Source organism: Chanos chanos, chromosome 3 (assembly GCF_902362185.1).
Source record: "Chanos chanos chromosome 3, fChaCha1.1, whole genome shotgun sequence".
Lineage (NCBI taxonomy): Eukaryota > Metazoa > Chordata > Actinopteri > Gonorynchiformes > Chanidae > Chanos > Chanos chanos.
Window position 1 is genome coordinate 27586931 of NC_044497.1, and position 20570 is coordinate 27607500.

General features: G+C 42.6%; 1 protein-coding gene across 1 annotated transcript in view; it reads left to right on the forward strand.

Annotated features, from left to right (window-relative positions):
- Positions 1 to 1285: 1285 nt before the first annotated feature.
- l1cama (L1 cell adhesion molecule, paralog a) overlaps positions 1286 to 20570 on the forward strand; it is a 37588-nt gene continuing 18303 nt past the window's right edge. The window contains exon 1 of the mRNA XM_030768294.1: positions 1286 to 1406. The gene's annotated coding sequence lies outside the window, so the exon portion shown is untranslated. The remainder of the gene's footprint in view (positions 1407 to 20570) is intronic.

Sequence of the window (20570 nt, forward strand, 5' to 3'; positions counted from 1 at the left end):
AGGAAGGTCCCTTTAGCAATGGTCTGGGTTTTTGTTTCCAGATTAAAAACCGCATCTCTCGACGTCATGTGAAAAAACTGTTGATCACAAACCAGCAGGTTGTGGCAGGGCGCCCTGGGGGGACGACTGTTCATGTGGGAGGGGATGGAGGATTGTTCTGTTGTGATAGTACATAGACATAAACCGAGTGTGTGTTTGTTTAGAAACTCACACGCATACAATGACCTTTACAATACAGACAAAGTGTCGCATCTATTTTGTCTCTTGCCCCCTTGTGTGCGTGTGAGACAGATGCAGAGAGAGAGAGAGAGAGCAAAATATCAGTCTAAAAAGGAGGCATTGGTATTCATCTACAGCAGATACCCTAGGCTCAGGATCTTCCTGATAGTGACATTTTACGTTGTCTTTTTTCTTTTTTTGGTAAATCACGCACTCCTTGAGTATTATCGCTTGAGTGTTCATTCAGCATTCACGTGTCTGAAAGGAGACTCCTCAAGTCACAAAAATGTAAAAGCTTTGAGCTTTTGTGGATGTACTCCCCTTTTTGGAAGTGTTTTCCTCAGAGTGTTTCTACAGAGAAGCTGTCTTTTTCTGCCTCTCATTAGTATGGCACATAAAGATAGTGAAATATCTGGTATTGATTTTGTGTGTCTCCATATCTTTAACTGTCTTTCCCCAACAATTCATCGTACCCCGACAATCTCTGCACCCCCCCCCCCCCCCCTCCATCCGTGCGGCCCAATCCATCTCCTCCAGTATCAGTGCGGCTGGCTTCCAACAGTCTGTTGCCAGAGAGGGAGAGAGATCGTCCTATGCAGCCATGCAAATGAAGTATAACAATGCCTTCATTAGCATAGCTTATATCTCTCCAGCCCTGTGGCTCATGTCTCCGATGCGTTACTGTACATATAGCTTTCAAACGCTTCTCCAAATCCATATAATGCATGTGTTTCTGGACTTGATTGCATTTCTCCCCTTAGTCATCAAATTCTTCCAACTAATCGAGTCATAGACATATTGGGTTGGGCACTGAGGGAAATAGAGAGAGGAGGACGGTATGAAGACAATAAAGGAATGGTCAGAGAGCAGTGAGGGAGGGAGGGAGGGATGGAGAAGAGGAAAGAGAGCAGGGGAGAGGCAGAGAAAGAGAGAGAGAGAGAGAGAGAGAGAGAGAGGGAAAAAAGGGTGATGTCACCTCTACCCAGCAGCGAATCAGAATGAGGGAGGGAGAGAGAGGGAGACCAAGAGGGTGTGTTTTTGTATCACTGCAGCATCAGCACAGAAGAGAGGGCACAATCAATTTGATAGAGTGGAAGAAAAGCAAGAATTCACTTCAGGGAGGAGGAAAAAAAGCAAAACACGAGAGGAGAAAGAGAAAAACCTGAGAGTAATCCAAACGTGAAGCGGTAAGAGCAGAACAGTAGTCATTCTTAAATATCATTACAGTTGACATTTAAAAGGAAATGGCTGATGGGTTTTTTTTCTTACCTCTACTTGTAGTTACATGATCACACCTAAACATTTTTCCACAGGCTGGCACTTCAGTTGTTCTCAGTAATGGTTTTAAAAATGTAACATTCGCATTTCAGTGCAGAAATTGCAGTAAATGCATTGTCATGTGCGCTAAAACATTGGCACTTGTCATTATTCATCATTAAGAGGCTCTGATCAGTGAAACAGAATCTGCATTACAATGTCTGTATGAACTTACATGTCTTCAGCTTTGTCAACGTGCCAATTAAAAGCTGCGATTTCTTTCTAAGATGTTAGCTGTTGATATCTTGTTATTAGATATTTTTTTGTGATGACAGATGATCAGCATTACGGTTGCTGAATGTTGAGGGAGAAAAAAAAAGCCAAAAACATTTGTTACTCCCGAGCTGTCAGCGGAAATGAACTACTCATGTCTGTCTTGCAAGCTTTTGCTGAGTGTACATTTAGTGTAATGCATGCAACAGGGTCTGTCCTTTTCCAATATTAATGCAATGCACTTAAGTCTCGCATGCTGTTCTGATCTCTCTGTATTTTCAGTGTTTGTGCTGCAGGCTGTACTGATCTGATCACCCTCTTTATTGACACTGTGTCTGAGTAAATGATCTCTATTTGACAGAACCACTTTATTTGTTTAATATCACAGATCCTATTTGAATTACATTGTTCATTTCTCTGAGTTGATTAGGCATTGTGTTATCATGTCATAAAGTGCCATGAAGCATACTTAATTGGTCTTACTGGTTTTGCTACCCTTACTGGTCATAATGTTTAATCAAATTTCTTCATCTTTTAAAATTACTCAGGTTTGGTGTTTTGTTTTTTCCTATTTGTATTTTATTTCTATATTTCTATATTTTTTTCCTTCTCACTGTCCCGCCCCCCTCCTCCTGCCTTTTGCTCTGTGTAATAAATTGTGTTAATTGCTGGTTGTGCTGGGGTTTTGCTGCTGTGGCTCACAGTGGAATGGGCAGATTTGTCTTCAGTCATTCGGACTCTTTCCCTCTTTCTTTTTCTTGTGCCATCTCATCATCTCACAGTGTTTCTTTAAGGCTGTGGACTGTGGGTGGAAGGAAACAGGGGGAAACTAACTGCAGTTTGATGGGACAGAGGGAGATGACTAGCAGTTCTGTCCAGCAAGGAGTGGGTGGGTGTGAGTGGGTGTGTGTGTGGGGGGGTGGTGGTAGGGGTAGAGATATCAGACAGAGAAGGGTGGGGTTTGGATTCCTTCTCAGGGTTATAGCAATACTGAGGCTTTGCTCACCTGGAAAACGGGTATGAATTTCTGTGCAGGACATGTTTGAGGATTACTCATTATCAATAACTGGCAGACATACAAGGCCTGTTTTGATATTACGCAGCAGATGAAACGATCTTTTGAGTGCAACATTTTAGAAGCATTGGACTACTGTTGAGTTGATTCTATTCGCTTTCACAGGTCTCATCAGAAGAGAACCTGCAGGGTTGCTGTTGAATCTGAGATAAGGGGTTAAAATAGGACTAATTTCCTCGTTAATGACATTGCACACAAGCAATTACTGTTGAGTACTTTCTTGGTCAAGAGTGTATAGTCATTTGAGGCCCCTTGGCAGCCAGTTATTATTGCCTTTATGCTTGGACTTGCAACAGTTTGTTTGGTTCATTGTTATACCCTTCTGTCATATCCCAGCGTGTCAAATATCTCTGTGCGTGCATTGCTCTTACAAAACAAAAAAAAAACAACCTCCTCTGACATCCTTAAGGCATAAGCTTTAATTGAGCTGTATTCACAGATGGATGGATGGGTTGAGAGATCAAAGAGGGATGCAAGAAAGAAAGAGAGAGCGAGAGAGGGTGGGGTCATGTTTGACAAGCAAAGCTCTTCCACAGGCCAGTAATATATGTGTGCCTTAGATATATAGTCAGGGGTAAGACAGGGATCAACAGCGAGGGAGGGAGAGAGAGAGAGAGAGAGAGAGAGAGAGACAAGGTGCAAGGTCAGAGGGGGAAGGGCTTTCAGACGGGGTGGTTGGAGGAGAGATTGAAAAAAAAAGAAAGAGATTGAAAGGGCGAGAATTTTTTTTTTAATCGCAGTTTATGCAAACATATACATTTGTCATAGTGCATTATTGAACACAGCACCATTGATGACTGCGACATATTCTGTTCTGATGGTCAAAAAAAAAAAAAAAAAAAGGAAAACCTTACAGACAATAGTGAGTTTCCACTCCGCATCTGTCAGTTACAGAGAACTCAAAATGTGAACTATGTTCCAGACAAAACTCCACCTGTTTTTGCCTGGGGGTCTGTGGCTACAGGTGTTCCTCCCACATCTCAGGAACTAACACAGAGAAGAGAAGGTCTCACAGCCTCCTACTCTAAATTATCGATGTAAAGTAAGGACTCTCACTATCACTCTGTGCAGTCAGAGTTTGTCTCTGGTGAGGAACTCGTGCATTAGTGAAACACACATTTGTAATCTCTTGTCCTGGTGGGGCATGGTTTGAATTACATTGCACAGATGGAGCTGAAGAAGACAAGTGGCAGGGCAGACCATGAGACACCAAATTGGAAGTGGTGGAAAAGAGTGAGCGAGAGAGAGAGAGGGAGAGAGAGAGAGAGAGAGAGAGAGAGAGAATACATTACTTTCAGCACACTACTCATGCTCTTGAAACAAAGCCAAGCAAACCTAGGCAGGGCAAAATAATTAAAAATTGGGAGAGGCTTCCTGCATTTGGTCTAAATTCCTCAAATGTCTCTAATAAAAGACTTGATAGCAAAGAAGGGATATGAACTTTGAACATGAGCTTGGAAATGTTAAAGTTATTTTGAGACTGTCATTTGAGAGTCATTTGTCTTCCGTATCATAACTGAAACTGAGAAACAGAAGAACTAAACCAATCATTTGAGAAGAAGAATGTGAAAATAAGTGAACTGAGAAATCGGATTTGTAACCCTATAGTATGAAGTGATCTTAACGCATAGGCGTCAATTAAGGAGAGAGCATCTGTCTGCCCTGAGACTCTACTGCTCTTAATGGTGATTTCCTTTGTAAATGTGCTCTTATCATGTCATGTCAACGTTCGCCAGAAGAAAAAAAAAACTGTAATCAGAGTAATGGATTTTGTGAATGAATTTCACGTCACGGAGAACCATGAACAAAGCCCCATAAAATGAAGTCAATCATACCGCTGATTCCGCAATGAAGGTGGTCTCAGACCACAGACATAAATGTGCCAAAGAAAGTAATTGAAGGAAATCATTTCAAATCCCACTTTTCTCCTCCACCTTAATCATAGATCCAGTGGTGGAAACAATCGGCTATGTTCTGACTAATGTTTTTTTTTTAATACAATTTTTTGGGGGGAAAGGGGCAATGCCACTTTTCTGTTTTAATAAAGGTAGATCAAACTTTTCTTTCCCCTTTCGTGTCTGTAACTCTAAAACTATTTTTTAGCTTTGGGTTTAATGCACTCCACTCAACTTTGAACAGGATGACGCCCTGCTGATTCTGAACCTAGCGATAACTATCCTTAATGATCTCCGCTGTTCTGTTGTCATTGTTGCTATATGAAAGCAACGGCTAAATGAAAGATTTATCTTTTTAATCATCGTTTGGCATGTCATCATTATCATCTTCATCTCGACTGTGAATAAGCCATTAACAGACTGGCCTAAATGATAACATAAACAAGGGTATCACAGCGTACTGGTGCTACGGTAGTAAGACGCAAACTGCAGTCTCTTGAGAATAGCGTTGGCTAGCGTACGTGCTGAAGCATGGACGTCTAAATTATCTGCCTCTCTTGCAGAAGCATGTTTGCTAAGCCTCTGAATTTTGCTAACTCTGAACACACAACAATCTCATCTTAAGCAGGGCATTTTGCCTTCAAGGTATAACATTGGTATCAAGAGAAAGCTAAGTCAATATATATATATATATATATATATATATATATATATATATATATATATATATATATATATATATATATATATATATACTCTATATATATGTGTGTGTGTGTGTGTGTGTAGGTTGGCAGGGGATACGGATGTTGGCGTAGTGGAGTGTGCGTGAGTGTTGAGGATGCATTTGTGTTAATGAGAAAGATTTTGTCACACCTGCATATTATACGAGACAGCAGGCGTGTCTTCAGAGCAGTGGTTTGTGTAGTGTTCAGAAGGATATCAGACTCCAGTTAGAGAGTTAAGAGCTTTAAAAATGTATCCACATGCTCACCCTGATCATGATCAGGGGGATTTTCCAAATATGTGGTTTAGTGACTAACCCGGATATGTCAGAGTAAGTAGTAAACCTCCTAGGAGAATGAAGCCATAGGGCTCTTCTATTAGGAGGTTTACTTCTTACTCTGAGTTCATTTATCCGGGTTAGTCACTGAACCACGTACTTGGTCTGTAAATAGTAAGAATGAACACACCTTTAAACACACAGATATTAGGCCTACTAGCACAGTCCTTGATATGAACAAACAGGATAAGCAATATAAGTATACTATACCATAAGAAACACTATATTGTAATTGTATTCCCTAATAAACGGTAAACTAGGCACTTCAAATCGTTACAGACCTATGTATAGCTCACCATCATTCTCGGTCATAACTAGCTTAGCAACAAATAGCAGGCAGCTAACCAGTTCACGTTCGGTGAGCGAAGATAAACAACACAAACTACTTCAGAATGAAATGCGTTAAATATAAGATATCACAACTTAATGACCTGCTCACTTTTTCCCAGTAACGCACAAACATGTAAGTACATGTGGAACGGAAGGACACCTTGCAGCATTAATAACACACATGCCGACAATGCGGAGCTCTGACTGAAAGACAAAACCTAAACTTAATTGAGTGTTGATTCTTTGCACACAGTTCTGATGCTGGGTAGAATTTTTTGACAGGAGTGGGGCAGATAAAACATCAGTTGGCTTCATTAACCAGAAAAAAATAAAGGCAGTCATGCAGGGCACCAAGGCCACAGTGGCCAGTCAGCATGCGATTTTCAAAGGCGCATCAGGGCCAGAGAGAGGAACAACAACGGCCATGGCCGCCGTACCGTCGGTGAAATTCCTGCACTGTCCCAGACGTGGTACTTTCGTGTCTACGTCATTTGTTCTGTAGATTGAAAAAAAGGGACAAGTCAAAGATGAAAAACCAAGCGCTGACAATTCACATTCTATCGCGTCTGAAACAGGTTTATCAACCAAAAACCAAATGCAAACAGAGAAAAAAACAAAATGGGAGGAGTGCCAAGAGAAGAGAGACCAGGACAGGGGAAGATTTTTTTTTAGAAAGAGGAGATGCCAAGAATCTGAGCCTGACCTCTGAGTAGTTTAATGTCCCATTTCCTCCCCTGTTCTATCTAATAAAATAGTGCCTTTGTCTGACAGCTGGTGGCTGAATTGTCCTTGTCTTCCTGCTCCTCTTATCACTCTGCACTGGATTCAAAGGCACATTATTGGCCAAATCAGTGACTAAATTTATCCTGAATAACAGCAGTGTGATACTGCAGCCAGTGATGAACTGTACTTTTGTGAGTTGTTCTTTAGACTATTTACGAATAGTTTGTCATGTTTGAGTAATCAGAATTCTGAACAGTTCTGAAGGAGCTTTTGCGTAATGTCAAAACCTGTTTATACCAACCATCAGCTGCTTTGTAGAAGTCATCTCTGTATGATGCATTGTTGTAGGGGTTGAATGTTTGCTGCTTAGTAAATGTCATGTGAAAATTTATTGTGTTTGACTCAAGGATTATCTTGACTCAGTATGGTGGCTGCAGAGAATGCTTGCTTGTGGTTGTGAAATATAATGGATTCTTTTCTTTCTTTCTTTTTCTTTCTTACAAAGAAAGAAAAACCCAAAGAAAGCAACCTATTTGTACATCAAATGAAACTTCAGAAATAAATTCCTAACATGATTTTCTAAGTTTAAAAATATAACCATAATATCATAAATGAAAGTAATTAATGTGTAATAAGTAACAGAGATCATCCACCAATATGGAACACTGTGGGACTTGAGTGATTGGTCTGAATGAACCTAACCAATGAATTCAAAGCTTTTGCTCTTACAGATACTGTTCTGCCATAACAGAGGATCCACAGCAGTATTTATATATATATTTTTTTCTGTATGTTTTTATTCTGTGTTATCAGAAGCTGATGGGATTGGTCAGCACTTATCTGGACGTACAGGAAGTTCCTTGTCAGCCAAGATATGTTCATTAGCATTGAATTATGGGATGTAGGCGGGGATAAGCACAGCAGTGAGTGTAATCCACATTCACTGGTCTAATTTAATCTCACCTAGTGTGCCATCCTATTACACAGTGACACCCACCTACTCCTCAGACACGGGAGGTAGGGGCAAGTAAGGAGAGTAATCTTTACTCAGTCATTGAGATATTGCTCTGGTGCAGTGAAGGGACAAGGCCTGGAAAATCTAAATTCTGTGCTTGTAGGCAGTGCACCCGCAGAGAGGCGAGAGTGAGTGAGAAGGAGAGAGAGAGAGAGAGAGAGTGAGTCAGACACGTCCAACTGTCATGTTTGAAGAGGTCCTTGAATACATTTGAATCAATTATGCATTAATTGTTATTTTCGTGCACTGACAAAAGCTAAATCATAAATGTTTTCTTAAAAACCTCCTGCTTCTGTTTCTGTGATTACCCGCAGACATCTTTCAAAACATTATGACAGTTATACAACAGACGTTTACAGAATTACATGTCTGAGGGAACTTGTGCGTCGGGTGCACAGCTAAAACGCATCACACCTTTCAGTGTGGGTCGTACATCTGGAATTCACTGTCTGACACCTGGCTGTGGTGCGTCTCTGGCCTGGGGCGGGAGGCTGGGGGCCGGGGAGGGGGGGGGGGGTGTTGAGAAACCTCGTGCTAGTAAGAGGTTCTCTCCAGTTTATTGGCTGTCCATATAGATTTGAGATGCCTGTTGAATTAAGAGTTTTATGTGCAAGGGCAATTGACCCTTTGATATTTGGAGGAAAAGGACAGAGGGGGAACTGTAATGCTTATATGATACACACCAACATTTAATTGTCTAATAGTCAAATAACAACGTAATAATGTCTCATAGTCAAACACCTCAGCATTGTCAGCACTGTGCCCACATCACCCAAAACAATACCAAAGCAGAGATTTGCTTACTCATACCTCATACTGCTAGCCAACATTCTTCATTAGTGTGTGTTTGTGTGTGTGTGTCTTTCAGTACCTTTAACTTCTTGTTGCTTTTTAAAGCATTATCTGTCAGAAAGACCACACTTTTTTATATTGAGGAAATAGAAGAATAAATTTGATAGCTGAACTAAACCTTGTCTAAACGAGGACACGGATCTCTGCAATAAAAATAAAGTGTGTGTGTGTGTGTGTGTGTGTGCCAGCAGCCTCCGTACTTCACAGGGCAGATCCTCGACACTGGAAAAACACTTCCTCCGTTTCAACACACTCTTCAGGGAAATACGCGAGTGCAAACATCAACATGAGAGACAGCAACACTCACACACAGACAGATAGACAGCATTGAACAACAAGATAAAAACCCGCACTGGCAGAGAAGAAGGAGGACGGGTTATATAAAAGAAAGTAGCTAATGGGGGCAAAACGGGAGAGGTGGCTGTGCTGTAAAAACCGAGGAAAGAGATGCTGTTGGAAAAAAAAAAAAAAAACAATCAGGGAAGAGGAGACGCTAGGCGACGGACAGTGCTAACGAGCCTAATGAGATAATTATGCGGTTAGACCGCTGAGTGACCTTAGCCTAAAAGGAATGGGCGGAGCTTAAGCAAAGGCCATTATTAAAAGAATGACAGAGCATTGTGAGGAAGGAAGCAGAAACTGAAAAAGAAAGCTAGAGAGAGGAACTGCTGAGGAGGACAAAGGGTTTATATAAGGAATGAGAGAGAAAGGTGGATCAAGAGATAGAAGGAGGGGGTGGATTCTGTTTGTAGGACAAAAGATCAAAGAATAGAGCTGAAGAGGGTGAATGTAACATTAAAATTTATATGTGTGTGTGTGTGTGTGTGTGTGTGTGTGTGTGTGCGCACGTGTGTGTGTTTGTGTTTGTGTGTGTGTGTGTGTGTGTGCGTGTGTGTGTGTCATGTGTGGTGATGAAGTAGGTGTGAGTTTGTGTGCATATTTCAGAGAGAGAAAAAAAAGTGAAAAGGTGGGAATGTCGATGCCTGCAGCCATTGAAATGTCATGACTGATGCTGACAAACTCTGACAAACTGTGTACAAAAGTCATGCACACACAGTTTGTCATCAAAAGCACACAGTCGCGCAGGCACATCGATGTTCTTTACTCTGCTGCAGGGAGACCATGTTTTTCCTTATCAGACTCTGACTCTAATTAGAAAACAACCTTCTCCAAAAGCTAACGGCTTAAAATGCGTACAGTCCACTACTTGGACAAAGTTTATTTTACTGAAAGCTACTGGGGCCACAGTTGCTGCTGTGTTCATTGTCATAAACACTATTTCTTAATTGCCATCCCATAACTCTCTCTCTCTTTCTTTCTCTCTCTCTCTCTTTTTTCATCCAAGTACCCAGCTGGCGTTTCCCTCTCTCTTGGCCACAGTACTGCGGAGCCACCTGAGTATTTTGTTTTCAGGGATTAGACTAGCGGTCATGCTCTTCTCTGGTCTTAAGAAACATTAATGAAGTGTGAATTCCTCTGACGGTGCAACTATTCTGCTGTCTCTTACACACACACACACACACACAATAAGAAGGCCCACATGTTCTCTATGTTTCCCTTAGTACTCTAGTTTTCACCTAATCACAACAACCTGGGTGGCAATTGCAGTAGTGGTGATATAAATGATGAAGATTATGATTGTTGGTAATAATAATTAATCTTGTTTTGACTGTTGAGCTAGTTTAAAAGAGTGCAGGCTGAATGCCTGTATGGGAAACTGACCAACTCAATCCATCTTTTGCTCTTTGAACCAGAATGGATTATAGAGGCCATCAGTGCATCATAATTGAGTTTGGGAATGGCAATATACTGGTGCCCTCTTATCCCATTTGTTTTATTACTCTTATGTGTGAGAGTAGGAATGAGAGAGACAGAGAGAGAGAGAGGAGAGAGAGACAGACAGACAGAGAGAGAGGGAGAAAGAGAGAGAGAGAGAGAGAGAGAGAGAGAGAAAGAGGGAGAGAGAAATGTGTGACGGAGGGCTGTTTGGATATGCATTGTGTATGTGTGTGTGCTTGTGTGTGTGTGTATGTGTGTGTGTGCAGTCTGTGTATACAGTGTGTATGAACAGTGTCAAACCTACTTAGCCAAACTCTCTATCTATAGCTCCTCAGCTGGTCCTCTAACAGCAGGGAAAGGTCATTGCAGTTCTCTATGCATTTCTCCCTCTCTCTCTCTCTCTTTCCTCATTTCCCCCTTGTGTATGCTCTGAGCTGGCTCAGCCAGGAATCAGGGCCAACTACCGCTGTCACATCTCATCAGCCAAGAGAGAACGCGGTGAAAGGGAGAAGAGAGACAGAGACCTGTGGACACAGCTGGGCCGCCTACGCCCAGAAAGAACAGCGACGACAGGGCATGACAGTCTCGCATTAGACGTGTGATTGGAGGAATCAAAGAGGATTTGGGGAATACGCTCCACACACCTTACAGTGTATTTGAGATGGATCCCTGCCACTGTACATAAGATTAGCACAAATGGATTGAGCTGTCGTATTGTAGGATGGGTATAGAGTTGACTTCTGAGTTTTGATTCTTTATGGGCGAGGTTTATATCTATTTTAGCCTGGGTATAAGAGGAGAAAAGCAGTGTCATTTCACCATGCTTGATCCCCGACAACGTCGATGCGAGATGATTGTGTGAGGACTTTGACACAGGCAAGGCGGAGCTGCTACTGACAGATAACACCTCGTCTTTTGATGGGTCCAAACCCGGCGAGCCGCTGCAGGGAAGGGGCTGCTGAGACTGAAATAGAATTCTGTACCGTCTTCTGTTGGCCATTGGATTTGCAGCTGGAAGTGAAGTCGTTCCTTTGCGGTGACACATATTTATGGTTTGAAAAAGAAAGATGTGAAGGAAGCCATGCTGTGTTATAACTGTTTCTCTTCTGTAAATCCCCCCCAGACTGGATTTCAACAGGAAAGTTCTGTGATGTCTACTTAGGTTCACAGGGTTGATAGAGTAATTTCTTGTAGAGGAAGTATTACATGTAAAAATTCAGGAAGCTTTTAGGGAAAAATAGGCATTAATGCCATTCTTGATAACGTAAGGAGAGGTCTCTTGAGAGTTTAATGAAAGCTTGACGATCACAGAGTAGTTTCAGCGTTACTATACAGAGAGCAAAAGAAGAGAAAAACGGTGATTCAGTTTGAGAGACAGAGGTAAGGAAGGATAAGTCCTAATGGGAAACGAAAGAGGCATTTACAAGAGTAAGGAGGAGAGAGAGAGAAAGAGAGAGAGAGAGGGTGAGAGAGAGAGAGAGAGAGTGCTTTGGAGGTAGAAGGATACAATAAAAATGTAGGTGGAGATGGACATTTAGAGAGCGGAAATCGTTCTAGCTCAAATAACATTTAAAGGCTACAGAGTAATGAGGAATGATGGGTGCTGCAAACAGAAGTAGGAAGGAAGAATGTGAAGTTCATGCAAGAAGAAAGGAGCAATGAATGTGTAGAGAGAGAGGTACAGAGAGAGAGAGAGAGAGAGAGAGAGAGAGAGAGGTACAGGCAGAGAGAGAGAGGTACAGGCAGAGAGAGAGAGAGAGAGAGAGAGGTACAGGCAGAGAGAGAGAGAGAGTGGGGGATGGTGGGATGGGGGAAGGGACAAGTGTTACTGCATGCTGCTGGAGTCAGGAGGTTGTCATGGTGATCAGGGTGAAAAATAGGAAGGCAAGCTTGTATTGACACTTTACCTACATCCACAGCATTGAGATCCACACCCTGCTACACATACTCTACAGCACAGCTCAATGACTCATTGAACCTATGTTATTGTTCTCTCTGCTATCTCTGCAACAAAAGCCCCAGATACTCTCAGCAGTGTGCCAACACTCTCAGTATGGTGTTTAGCAGGCAGTGTGTGCATTTCACAAGGCAAAGTCTCAGCCAATGTGACCTCGTTTACTCACTGTCTTCACTAAACAACATTTGAATGCCAGTCAAATCACTCTGAACCGATTCTGCTTTTCAACCCATCACTCATTGTATGTGGTCCACCAGCGGGTGGGTCTCTGTGTCCGTGTGTCCGTGTATGTGTGTGTGTGCGTGTGCATGTGTCATAGACACAACTTGAGGCAAACATGCGGTTTTATGGTCTGATGTGGATGAAGATGGATGTGTGGAAAAGCAGTTCCTCTGGCAGGATTGAACTCTCAGCTCTCCCACTTTCATAACCCTTAACTCTTCATCATGACTCTGTTGAGGAGACTCGCCAGTGACTGTGGGCGTAGAGGTCGCTCCAAACAAATGATTCTCTTCTCACCCATTATGGCGTCGAGAGGGTTCTTCATTTGATTACATCAGCGGCACTCAGAAGTAAGTGCTGCTTGTGCAACTTTTACCAAAGTTAATGGGGCCTGCAGAAAAGTGCTACTCTGACCTGATTGATCAAGATTTGGTGTGCAGGAAATAAATATCTGATAATGCAAACCTCAGACTCCCAGTCTCTGTCTGTGGCTGCTGAATTAGTCTTCACATTTCCTGCGTTTGCCGTGAGATGCATCTTTAAAAATAAGCTTAAAATTCTCTTCCCTTCCAGCTCATATTATTATTATTGTTATTATCATCATCACTATTATTAGTATTAGTAGTAGTAGTAGTAGTATTGTTGTTGTTGTTGCAAATGCATTGATGCTTCTAACATGAGCTCAAATAACAAGGCTTTTACTGAAACTCTGCACTGTGTGGTCATGATGTGTTAGTGCTAATACGCAGCTTTCTCGACTATAACTTGTGGCTTTAATCACTATCAAGGTTCGCCTGCATTTTCCCACACTGTAGATGTGGGCCCTGGGCGTAGCATGCAAATGCTGTGAATACAAAAGCCGGTCTGATCTTGTCCTGTCAATACATCTCATTTCCATGTGGGAGGAGAGAATTGGCAGGGATTAGAAGGAACCTGCAAAGCGCTTGTAAATATTTTCCTCTTAGCTCTAAAAAGCTGGATTGGAGTAAGTCCACAGTTTCAATGATCTATTTTCACCTGATGAACCATTGAGAGTATTATGAACTGTGGGCTCATCATACATGATGTAGACACAGGGCAGGTTGCTCTAAAGAACTGCTGAATGGACATGGTATTGCTGAATGGTATAATATACTGCAGTGTTTTGATACTTGTGCCCGTGTTGTGGGCGCTCTAGTTGACATTAAAATGTGCGGGCGTGTAATGTAATAACTGTTAGTGAACATGGCTGCGCTCGTTGAGGAGATGTCCGACAGCGGACTGTTCACGAGGGCGTCGCTACCGCTCCCCTGAGGAATCGATAACCTGCCTCTGCATGTCACACAACCCTGTGACAGCTGTGTGCACCTCACAGAAGCCCACTTATCACTCTGCCCAGGGGACCTCTCACACCCCCACACGTGCACACACAGAGCTCCACCCAGCTATGGCATTGAGCCTGTCTGTTGCAATGGTGGGATGGTGTAACCATATGCTTTTTTTAAGTGTTACTTACCACACTGTTCTTTGGCACGTTTAGGTAGGGGATGGTATCAGGTGGAAGGTGCGCTGCCTTCCTTGTGTTAATCCCGAGGCCCCCATGTCTAACCTCTCAAATCTCTGACAGACAGGCCAGTGAGGCAGAAATACTCCTCCGAGAACTGACAGTGGTAGAAAGCACAGGCACGTTTTTCAAAAGGAAAAAATACAGATGAAGGTCGAAGCTGTCGTCAGAATGGAGCTAACAAGAAAGCAGCTGTACGCGTTGAGGTGGAAAAGTGCACGTTTGAGATAAAGGGAAAGTGCGAACCACAAGAGGAGGCGTCGGCGGGGAGGTCGGGGGTGGGGGGGTACAGGGAAGGTTCGCTAGTAATGGGTTTTCCGCTTAATTTCATAATGTCATGATTGCTCGTATTTACTGGGGTGAACGATGTCTTGTGCTTTTTTTGTCTTTATGTCGACAAGCGCGACATAAAGACAAAGTCGACCAGCGAGACGTCACTGGTTTTATCAGTCATCTTCTAAACGATTCTTTTCCCACCCTTTTGGGATTAACGTTCTTGTATTCGGTTCGCTTAATGTGACATGTCTAACTGGAAGACTTTCGATGTGTTCAAGTCACGCATCAGCCCAAAGCACCTGAGGTGTTCCCTTAATGAGGGCTCTTGTTCTACAGTCAGGCTCTGTCATTACGGGTGACACTAGGAGAGTGAGCGCGGCCCATTTAGGAATACTGGGCTGTGAGTCATGGCGTCGGCTCCCGTCTACGGCAGTTTCGGCGTGTGGCGAGAGACTGACATTGCCTGTTCCCATGTGCACTCAACCCTTTTTTTCCCCCCTATTACTTTGCCGTCGCTCTTAATTTCATTAGGTATCACACTAACACGGTTCCACCTTTTCTCTCCCCAAGATGTCGGTTTGTTTTTCTTTATTTGTTAATCTAATTAATTTTGTGCGTGTGCATGTTCTTCTTTGCCATCTGTCCTCGATATATCCTATTTCAATGGCGATTGCTAACAGATTAGCAATATACACACCCACGCAGGCTGCAGTGAAAAGACACTCTTATTTGCCTGAAAACTTGTACCGTGTTTTTAATTATGTTGCCTCGGTTTTTGTCGATGGTATCCTCCCTTTTCTATCTATTTTGTTCGCATAGTGTAACCATCTAATTAATCTTTAATAGCATTATTCTAACACAATATTTCTTTGATGTGGAACCATCTCTGTCGTCTTTTCCGTTCACTCGTCCCTCCTCCCCTGGTTTTAAACCTTTTTCGACATGACCGTATCCACCCTCCACCTCTGTGAAGTCCATGTTCATTCTAATGAGTCCACTGTCTGCTTTAATTATTTACTACTTCTTTTATTCCTCCATTTTTATTGTGTCTTGAGGGGGAGAAACATCAATAAATAAATAAAACCGACTGTTGCTTCTGCATCTTAAAACAGATACTTAGAGAACAGGGAGGAGGGCACGTTGTAAGACGGAGAGTGAGATGAGCGGTTTGTGTTTCTATGTGTCCCGGACTGCTTGTCCACCTCTTTGATTTTGATTGCAGTTAATGGCTAATCATTTCGGGCAAACAAAAACAATCTGGACTGCATTTTTTGTCATAGCGGTTCTGTGCGCCTGTGTCTCTCTGTGTCCCTGCGCGCGTGTATCTATCAAGTAGCTGCCTGTTGGCGTCCGTGTGTATGAATAACTGAATTTTGTATGTGAGTGCGTGTATGTATTGGGAGGGGGTATATGGAGATCCTGTTGTCATGGAAACATGGACAGAGAGAGTGGATGGTACCCCCTTCTGACAACCTTTATTTTGTACAGATTTTTGTCGTTCCGGCATTAACCCTTAACCCTGAAAGAAGAGAGAGAGATGCAGAGAGATAAAGAGAGAGAAGAGGGGTTTTTTTTTAGATAATGAGATGGACATAAAAATGAAGAGAAAAGCTCAATTTCATCTTTCTCACACAATGGACCTATGCAATAAACAAGGAACAGAATACATAAAGGCCATTGTGCTTGTGCCAAATATGAGATGCAGGTCAGTTCTCAGGTGGTTCGAAATGCACTCTGCACTTCAGTGAGCTCCTGTCTCCTCACATCAGAGGGCCTTATGAAGACGAGAGAGCACAGTGCCTGAGAGAGAGAACCCAGGGATATGTTCCATAAAATGTTAAGTCAATAAAGCAGAAAAATATTGTCTGTGTTCAGCAGAGAGAGACAGAGAAAATCTCGGTATAGTTTATTACATTCAAGAGGAGATGACGTAAAACAAAAAAAGTTTTGACTAAAGTGTGAGGTATCAAGAGGATTGGGAGCAAAAGAGAGGAGAAAAGAAAAATGATGGATAGGGAAAAAATGAAGTCATGGGAGATAGTAACTTATCCTCACTGTATTTGGAGACTCTTGATCAACAGTGTACACACCCACACCCACACACACGCACACACACACACACACACACACATACAAAAAGGCATTCACAGTTTGTCCTCAATGGACTATTGATTTTTGATCTGGCTCCATAATTGGAGGTCTTTCACTTCACAGCCACACGTAATGTGATGGACTCAATTGTAAATGGACCTCTTGTAATTCAGTGTGTTCTTCCTCGAGGCTCAGGGGTAGATTGGACTAGTAGAAGAGCGACGTTACTTTACGTGCTTACTCCGTTTTCTGTTCTTATACATTCACTCAAAGGATTGGTCCTGTTGTTATTTCACAGCAACAGGCTCACATGTAGGATTACGCCCGACTTCCAGGAAGCAGTGGAGACAGACATATGCAAACAGTGTACAGACGGCACTGATCTGGCAAGGAAACCAAATATATAGTGAATGCATGAAATGAATTATGAATTTAGGTGAATTCAGGGCAAACAGTGCCGACAGGGAGGGGCAGGCTATAAATAATTTACCCTACAGGGGGTCTCTGAAAATTACAAGCCCCCCTCGACGTCTCTATGTCCCCCCTCTCCACTCCTCCTTTTTCCATTACCTTCAATCACTTATTGCTTCTCTCCGCCTCTCCTGACAAGTGGAGTGATCTGACTGTCCTCTCTCTCTCTCTCTCTCCCCTTCACTCCTTGGTCCCCTCTCTCTTTCCTCTGTATTCCCTTCACTCTCCTTCTCTCTCTGTCCGTCTCTCTCGCCCTCTTGATTTTCCAGACAGACAGACCCTTAGGGAGGTTCTTGAAGGGTGGGGGACATGCATGTATATCCCCCCTTCTTCCTCTCCACTGCCACCCCCAGAAACACATCTTCACAGCTGGAGGTAGTAAATATTTAAAGAGCCTGCATGACAGGACACAAGGTCTGCATACAGACAGACAGTACTTGAGGCGCACATGCACACACACACACACACACACACACACACACAAACTCTAATTTTTATTGTTGCTCAATTACATACTTTTACGACACGTTACTATTCACAGTATAGATTTGTATTTGATTTATGAATCCACCTCTTCCCTACACCTCTGTGATATTAGATGATGTTAGATTCATTAAATATTTTGACAGAATCTAAACTCGATTGGTGACAAATTATTTGATAGTGCAGGGGAAAAACATGGGGTAATTATAGAAAATGATCGTGGATGAAAATTCAAATATGGATCAGAATCTAACACATCTCCTGTTGCTCCCTCCTCTCTCTCTCTCTCTCTCTCTCTCTCTCTCTCTCTCTCTCTCGTTGATTAGAGATCATTAAAATGCAGCTTTTACATGCTGTCATGTCCCGCGGAGCCAACTGAATGCTGCGATTTGCTTGTACCGCATGGTTTTAAATGCTAATTTACAAATTTTGCTTGGGAGGTGTCAAAGGGGGAAGGGTTGAATTTTACATGAAAGAAATTGTGTAAATGACGCTAGAAGTGTTGTTAGTATGTACTTGAAGACTTATATGGTGATAAATTATTTAAAATCATTACTCAACATGATATTTTTTTATGAATTTCATTCAATTCTGTACCGTTCAATATTGTAATTAAGAGACCGTTCTCTTCACCATGCTCCACTGCTTAAAGATAATTAAACTTAATTTATTTGTAACACTTGATTTTTATTTATTTATTTGCTTATTTATTTTAAGAGAGCATGCTGTTTTGTTTAATATTATATCTGAGGCTGTTGAGACTACATGATTTGTATTAAATTATTTATAGCCTATACCATTTCGACCCACACGTTTCCCGTACACTCTGGTTGTGTTGTCTGGCAGCTGCAGCCGTCACCCATGTTTGTCCTTTGACCTGAAGCAATGAGCCAGGTAACAGGCTTTAGATGGTATCAACGCACAGCTGTATGACTGTCGAACAGCTTTAAGCCGCGACCGTTGTGTCAATCTCTCCAATCAGTGGCCCCGACCACGTGGTGCGTGCTAATAGCCTGTGTCAGGGGGTCTTATCAGCATGTCTGTGGGATATTGCCCACGGCAAAGGGCTCTCACATGGAAACCTGACACTCTGAGCCTACGATTTTATTTTATTTTTTTATTTAGTTAATCCCCTCTTACCCATCCATTATTCTGTTCTTATTCGATGGCTTCAGTGTTTCTACTGGCTTGTCATGCTTGGTTCGGTCACCTAGTTACCGGTTGCTGTCTGGTTATACATTGCCTGGCACCTAGAAGAGTTGCCTAGTGATGATGCTTATACGGCGGCTTTTCCACACTCTCTGGGTCCTGCTGAACTGTTCCCGATTGGGCAACACCTTATCACGCAGCCTCCGTTTCCTGTGGCTCAGTAAATACACATATCCACGCGCTTCCATTCATCCTCTTTTAATGGCATTTGTTAAAGGCCAATAGAGGCTCGCCCAGCCTGTAATTGGCTGCCGACACCCCCCTGTGAGCACGACTCTGATCACTCGGTGCTAATATCTCAAAGCTAGCGCATACATAGGCAGAGAGCGCGAGAGAGAGAGAAAGAGAGAGAGAGAGAGAGAGAGAGAGAGAGAGGTGGCATGAAGAGGCAGAATGAGAAGGAGAGGACACATTGATTGGGAGAGCTGTTGTGTGATTTAATGGAGGAGGGGATTACCGTCTCAGCTGTCAACTACCGTCACCCCCTCCCCTCCTTCTCTCCTCTAAATCTCCCTCTTACCAGTCCTTCACAACTAGCTATGGTAGAACTGGAGTGACTATAGTTAATTACCCATTTAACAAATGTTGGATATTTATGGAGAAATTTATGGAGAATATTCTTAATGAAACTGTTTCTGAATTCATTATTAGATTTGCTTCATTATGTCAATCCCTACTGAAATATTTAATAATGTTTAAAAAAAAACACATGGGTATATTCATGAACAGCAGTTCATAGGAAGTTGAAGTGGTGTTATGGAGACAAGAACTTTGAAGAAAAAAAGGACTTTTATCTTCTCTTTCTCACTCCCCCTCTCTGTGCACCCCCTCCCCATCACCTCCCCTACCCTCCCCTTACATCTCCCCTCCCCTCACATCCCCTCTCAACCTTCCCCATTTCTCCAAGGTCACTCAGCTTTGTGGCTTGGCACAGCAAGGTTTGCCATGTTGTTGAGTCCAATCTGTTCAAAGCTGGCAGCTGCTTTAAGACATGTTGTGATTGCCCCCCCCCCCCCAAAGTAAATGAATAAATACCCCCCCCCACCTCTACCTCTCTTTCTCTCTCTCTCTCTCTCTCTCTCTCTCTCTCTCTCTCTCTCACTCTCAATATCTTTTGTTCTGACTTGACTTTCCTGATTTGTTTTGTCATCGCACAATTCACAAGGGAATTCCTTTGTACATCACAAGTGATCAAGCCTGAAAGAAAGAGGAGTGTTTGTTCGTGTGATAGGACTGATGATAAATTGAGCTATGTTCGGGGCTTTTGTGCCGCTGATTTGGCAGGCCTGGCTACAGATGGAGAGCGTGAACTCTACTGGCGAGTGGCTATCGCCCCTGCCGCATGACTGATAACATCTCTAATAGATGCTTATCTCCACCAACTGAACGAGGTGCGAAGCCGCGCGCATTCTCTCTTTTCACACTTTCGGACTTTTTTATCCTCGCCGTTTTTTTGTATTTTGTATTTTGGAATGACCGCTCATTTTTTCCGTAAGTCAGGTTATGGATATTGACTGGGTGATTTTGATAAGCGTTGACAGGGGCGTGTCGTATAGCCTACGCCTTATGTTCTGCGCCTAGCTTATGAAGACGTCAAATTTAATTTGCATATGACATAGGTTACATCTGTTCGTGCTCTTGTCATAATGTTCGTTCCATCTGCTAATCTGATCTGCTTCTTCTCCACATAGACTCACGCTCTGTAATCTACCCCGCTTTGAATTGCTAAGCGACATGAGTATGTTCTTAGTGTTACTTTGTCTTCTCCGAATCGTCTGCACTTTTGTCTATTAACTTTCTGTCGGTCATTCCCCCCCCCTTCTCTGCTTCTGACAGA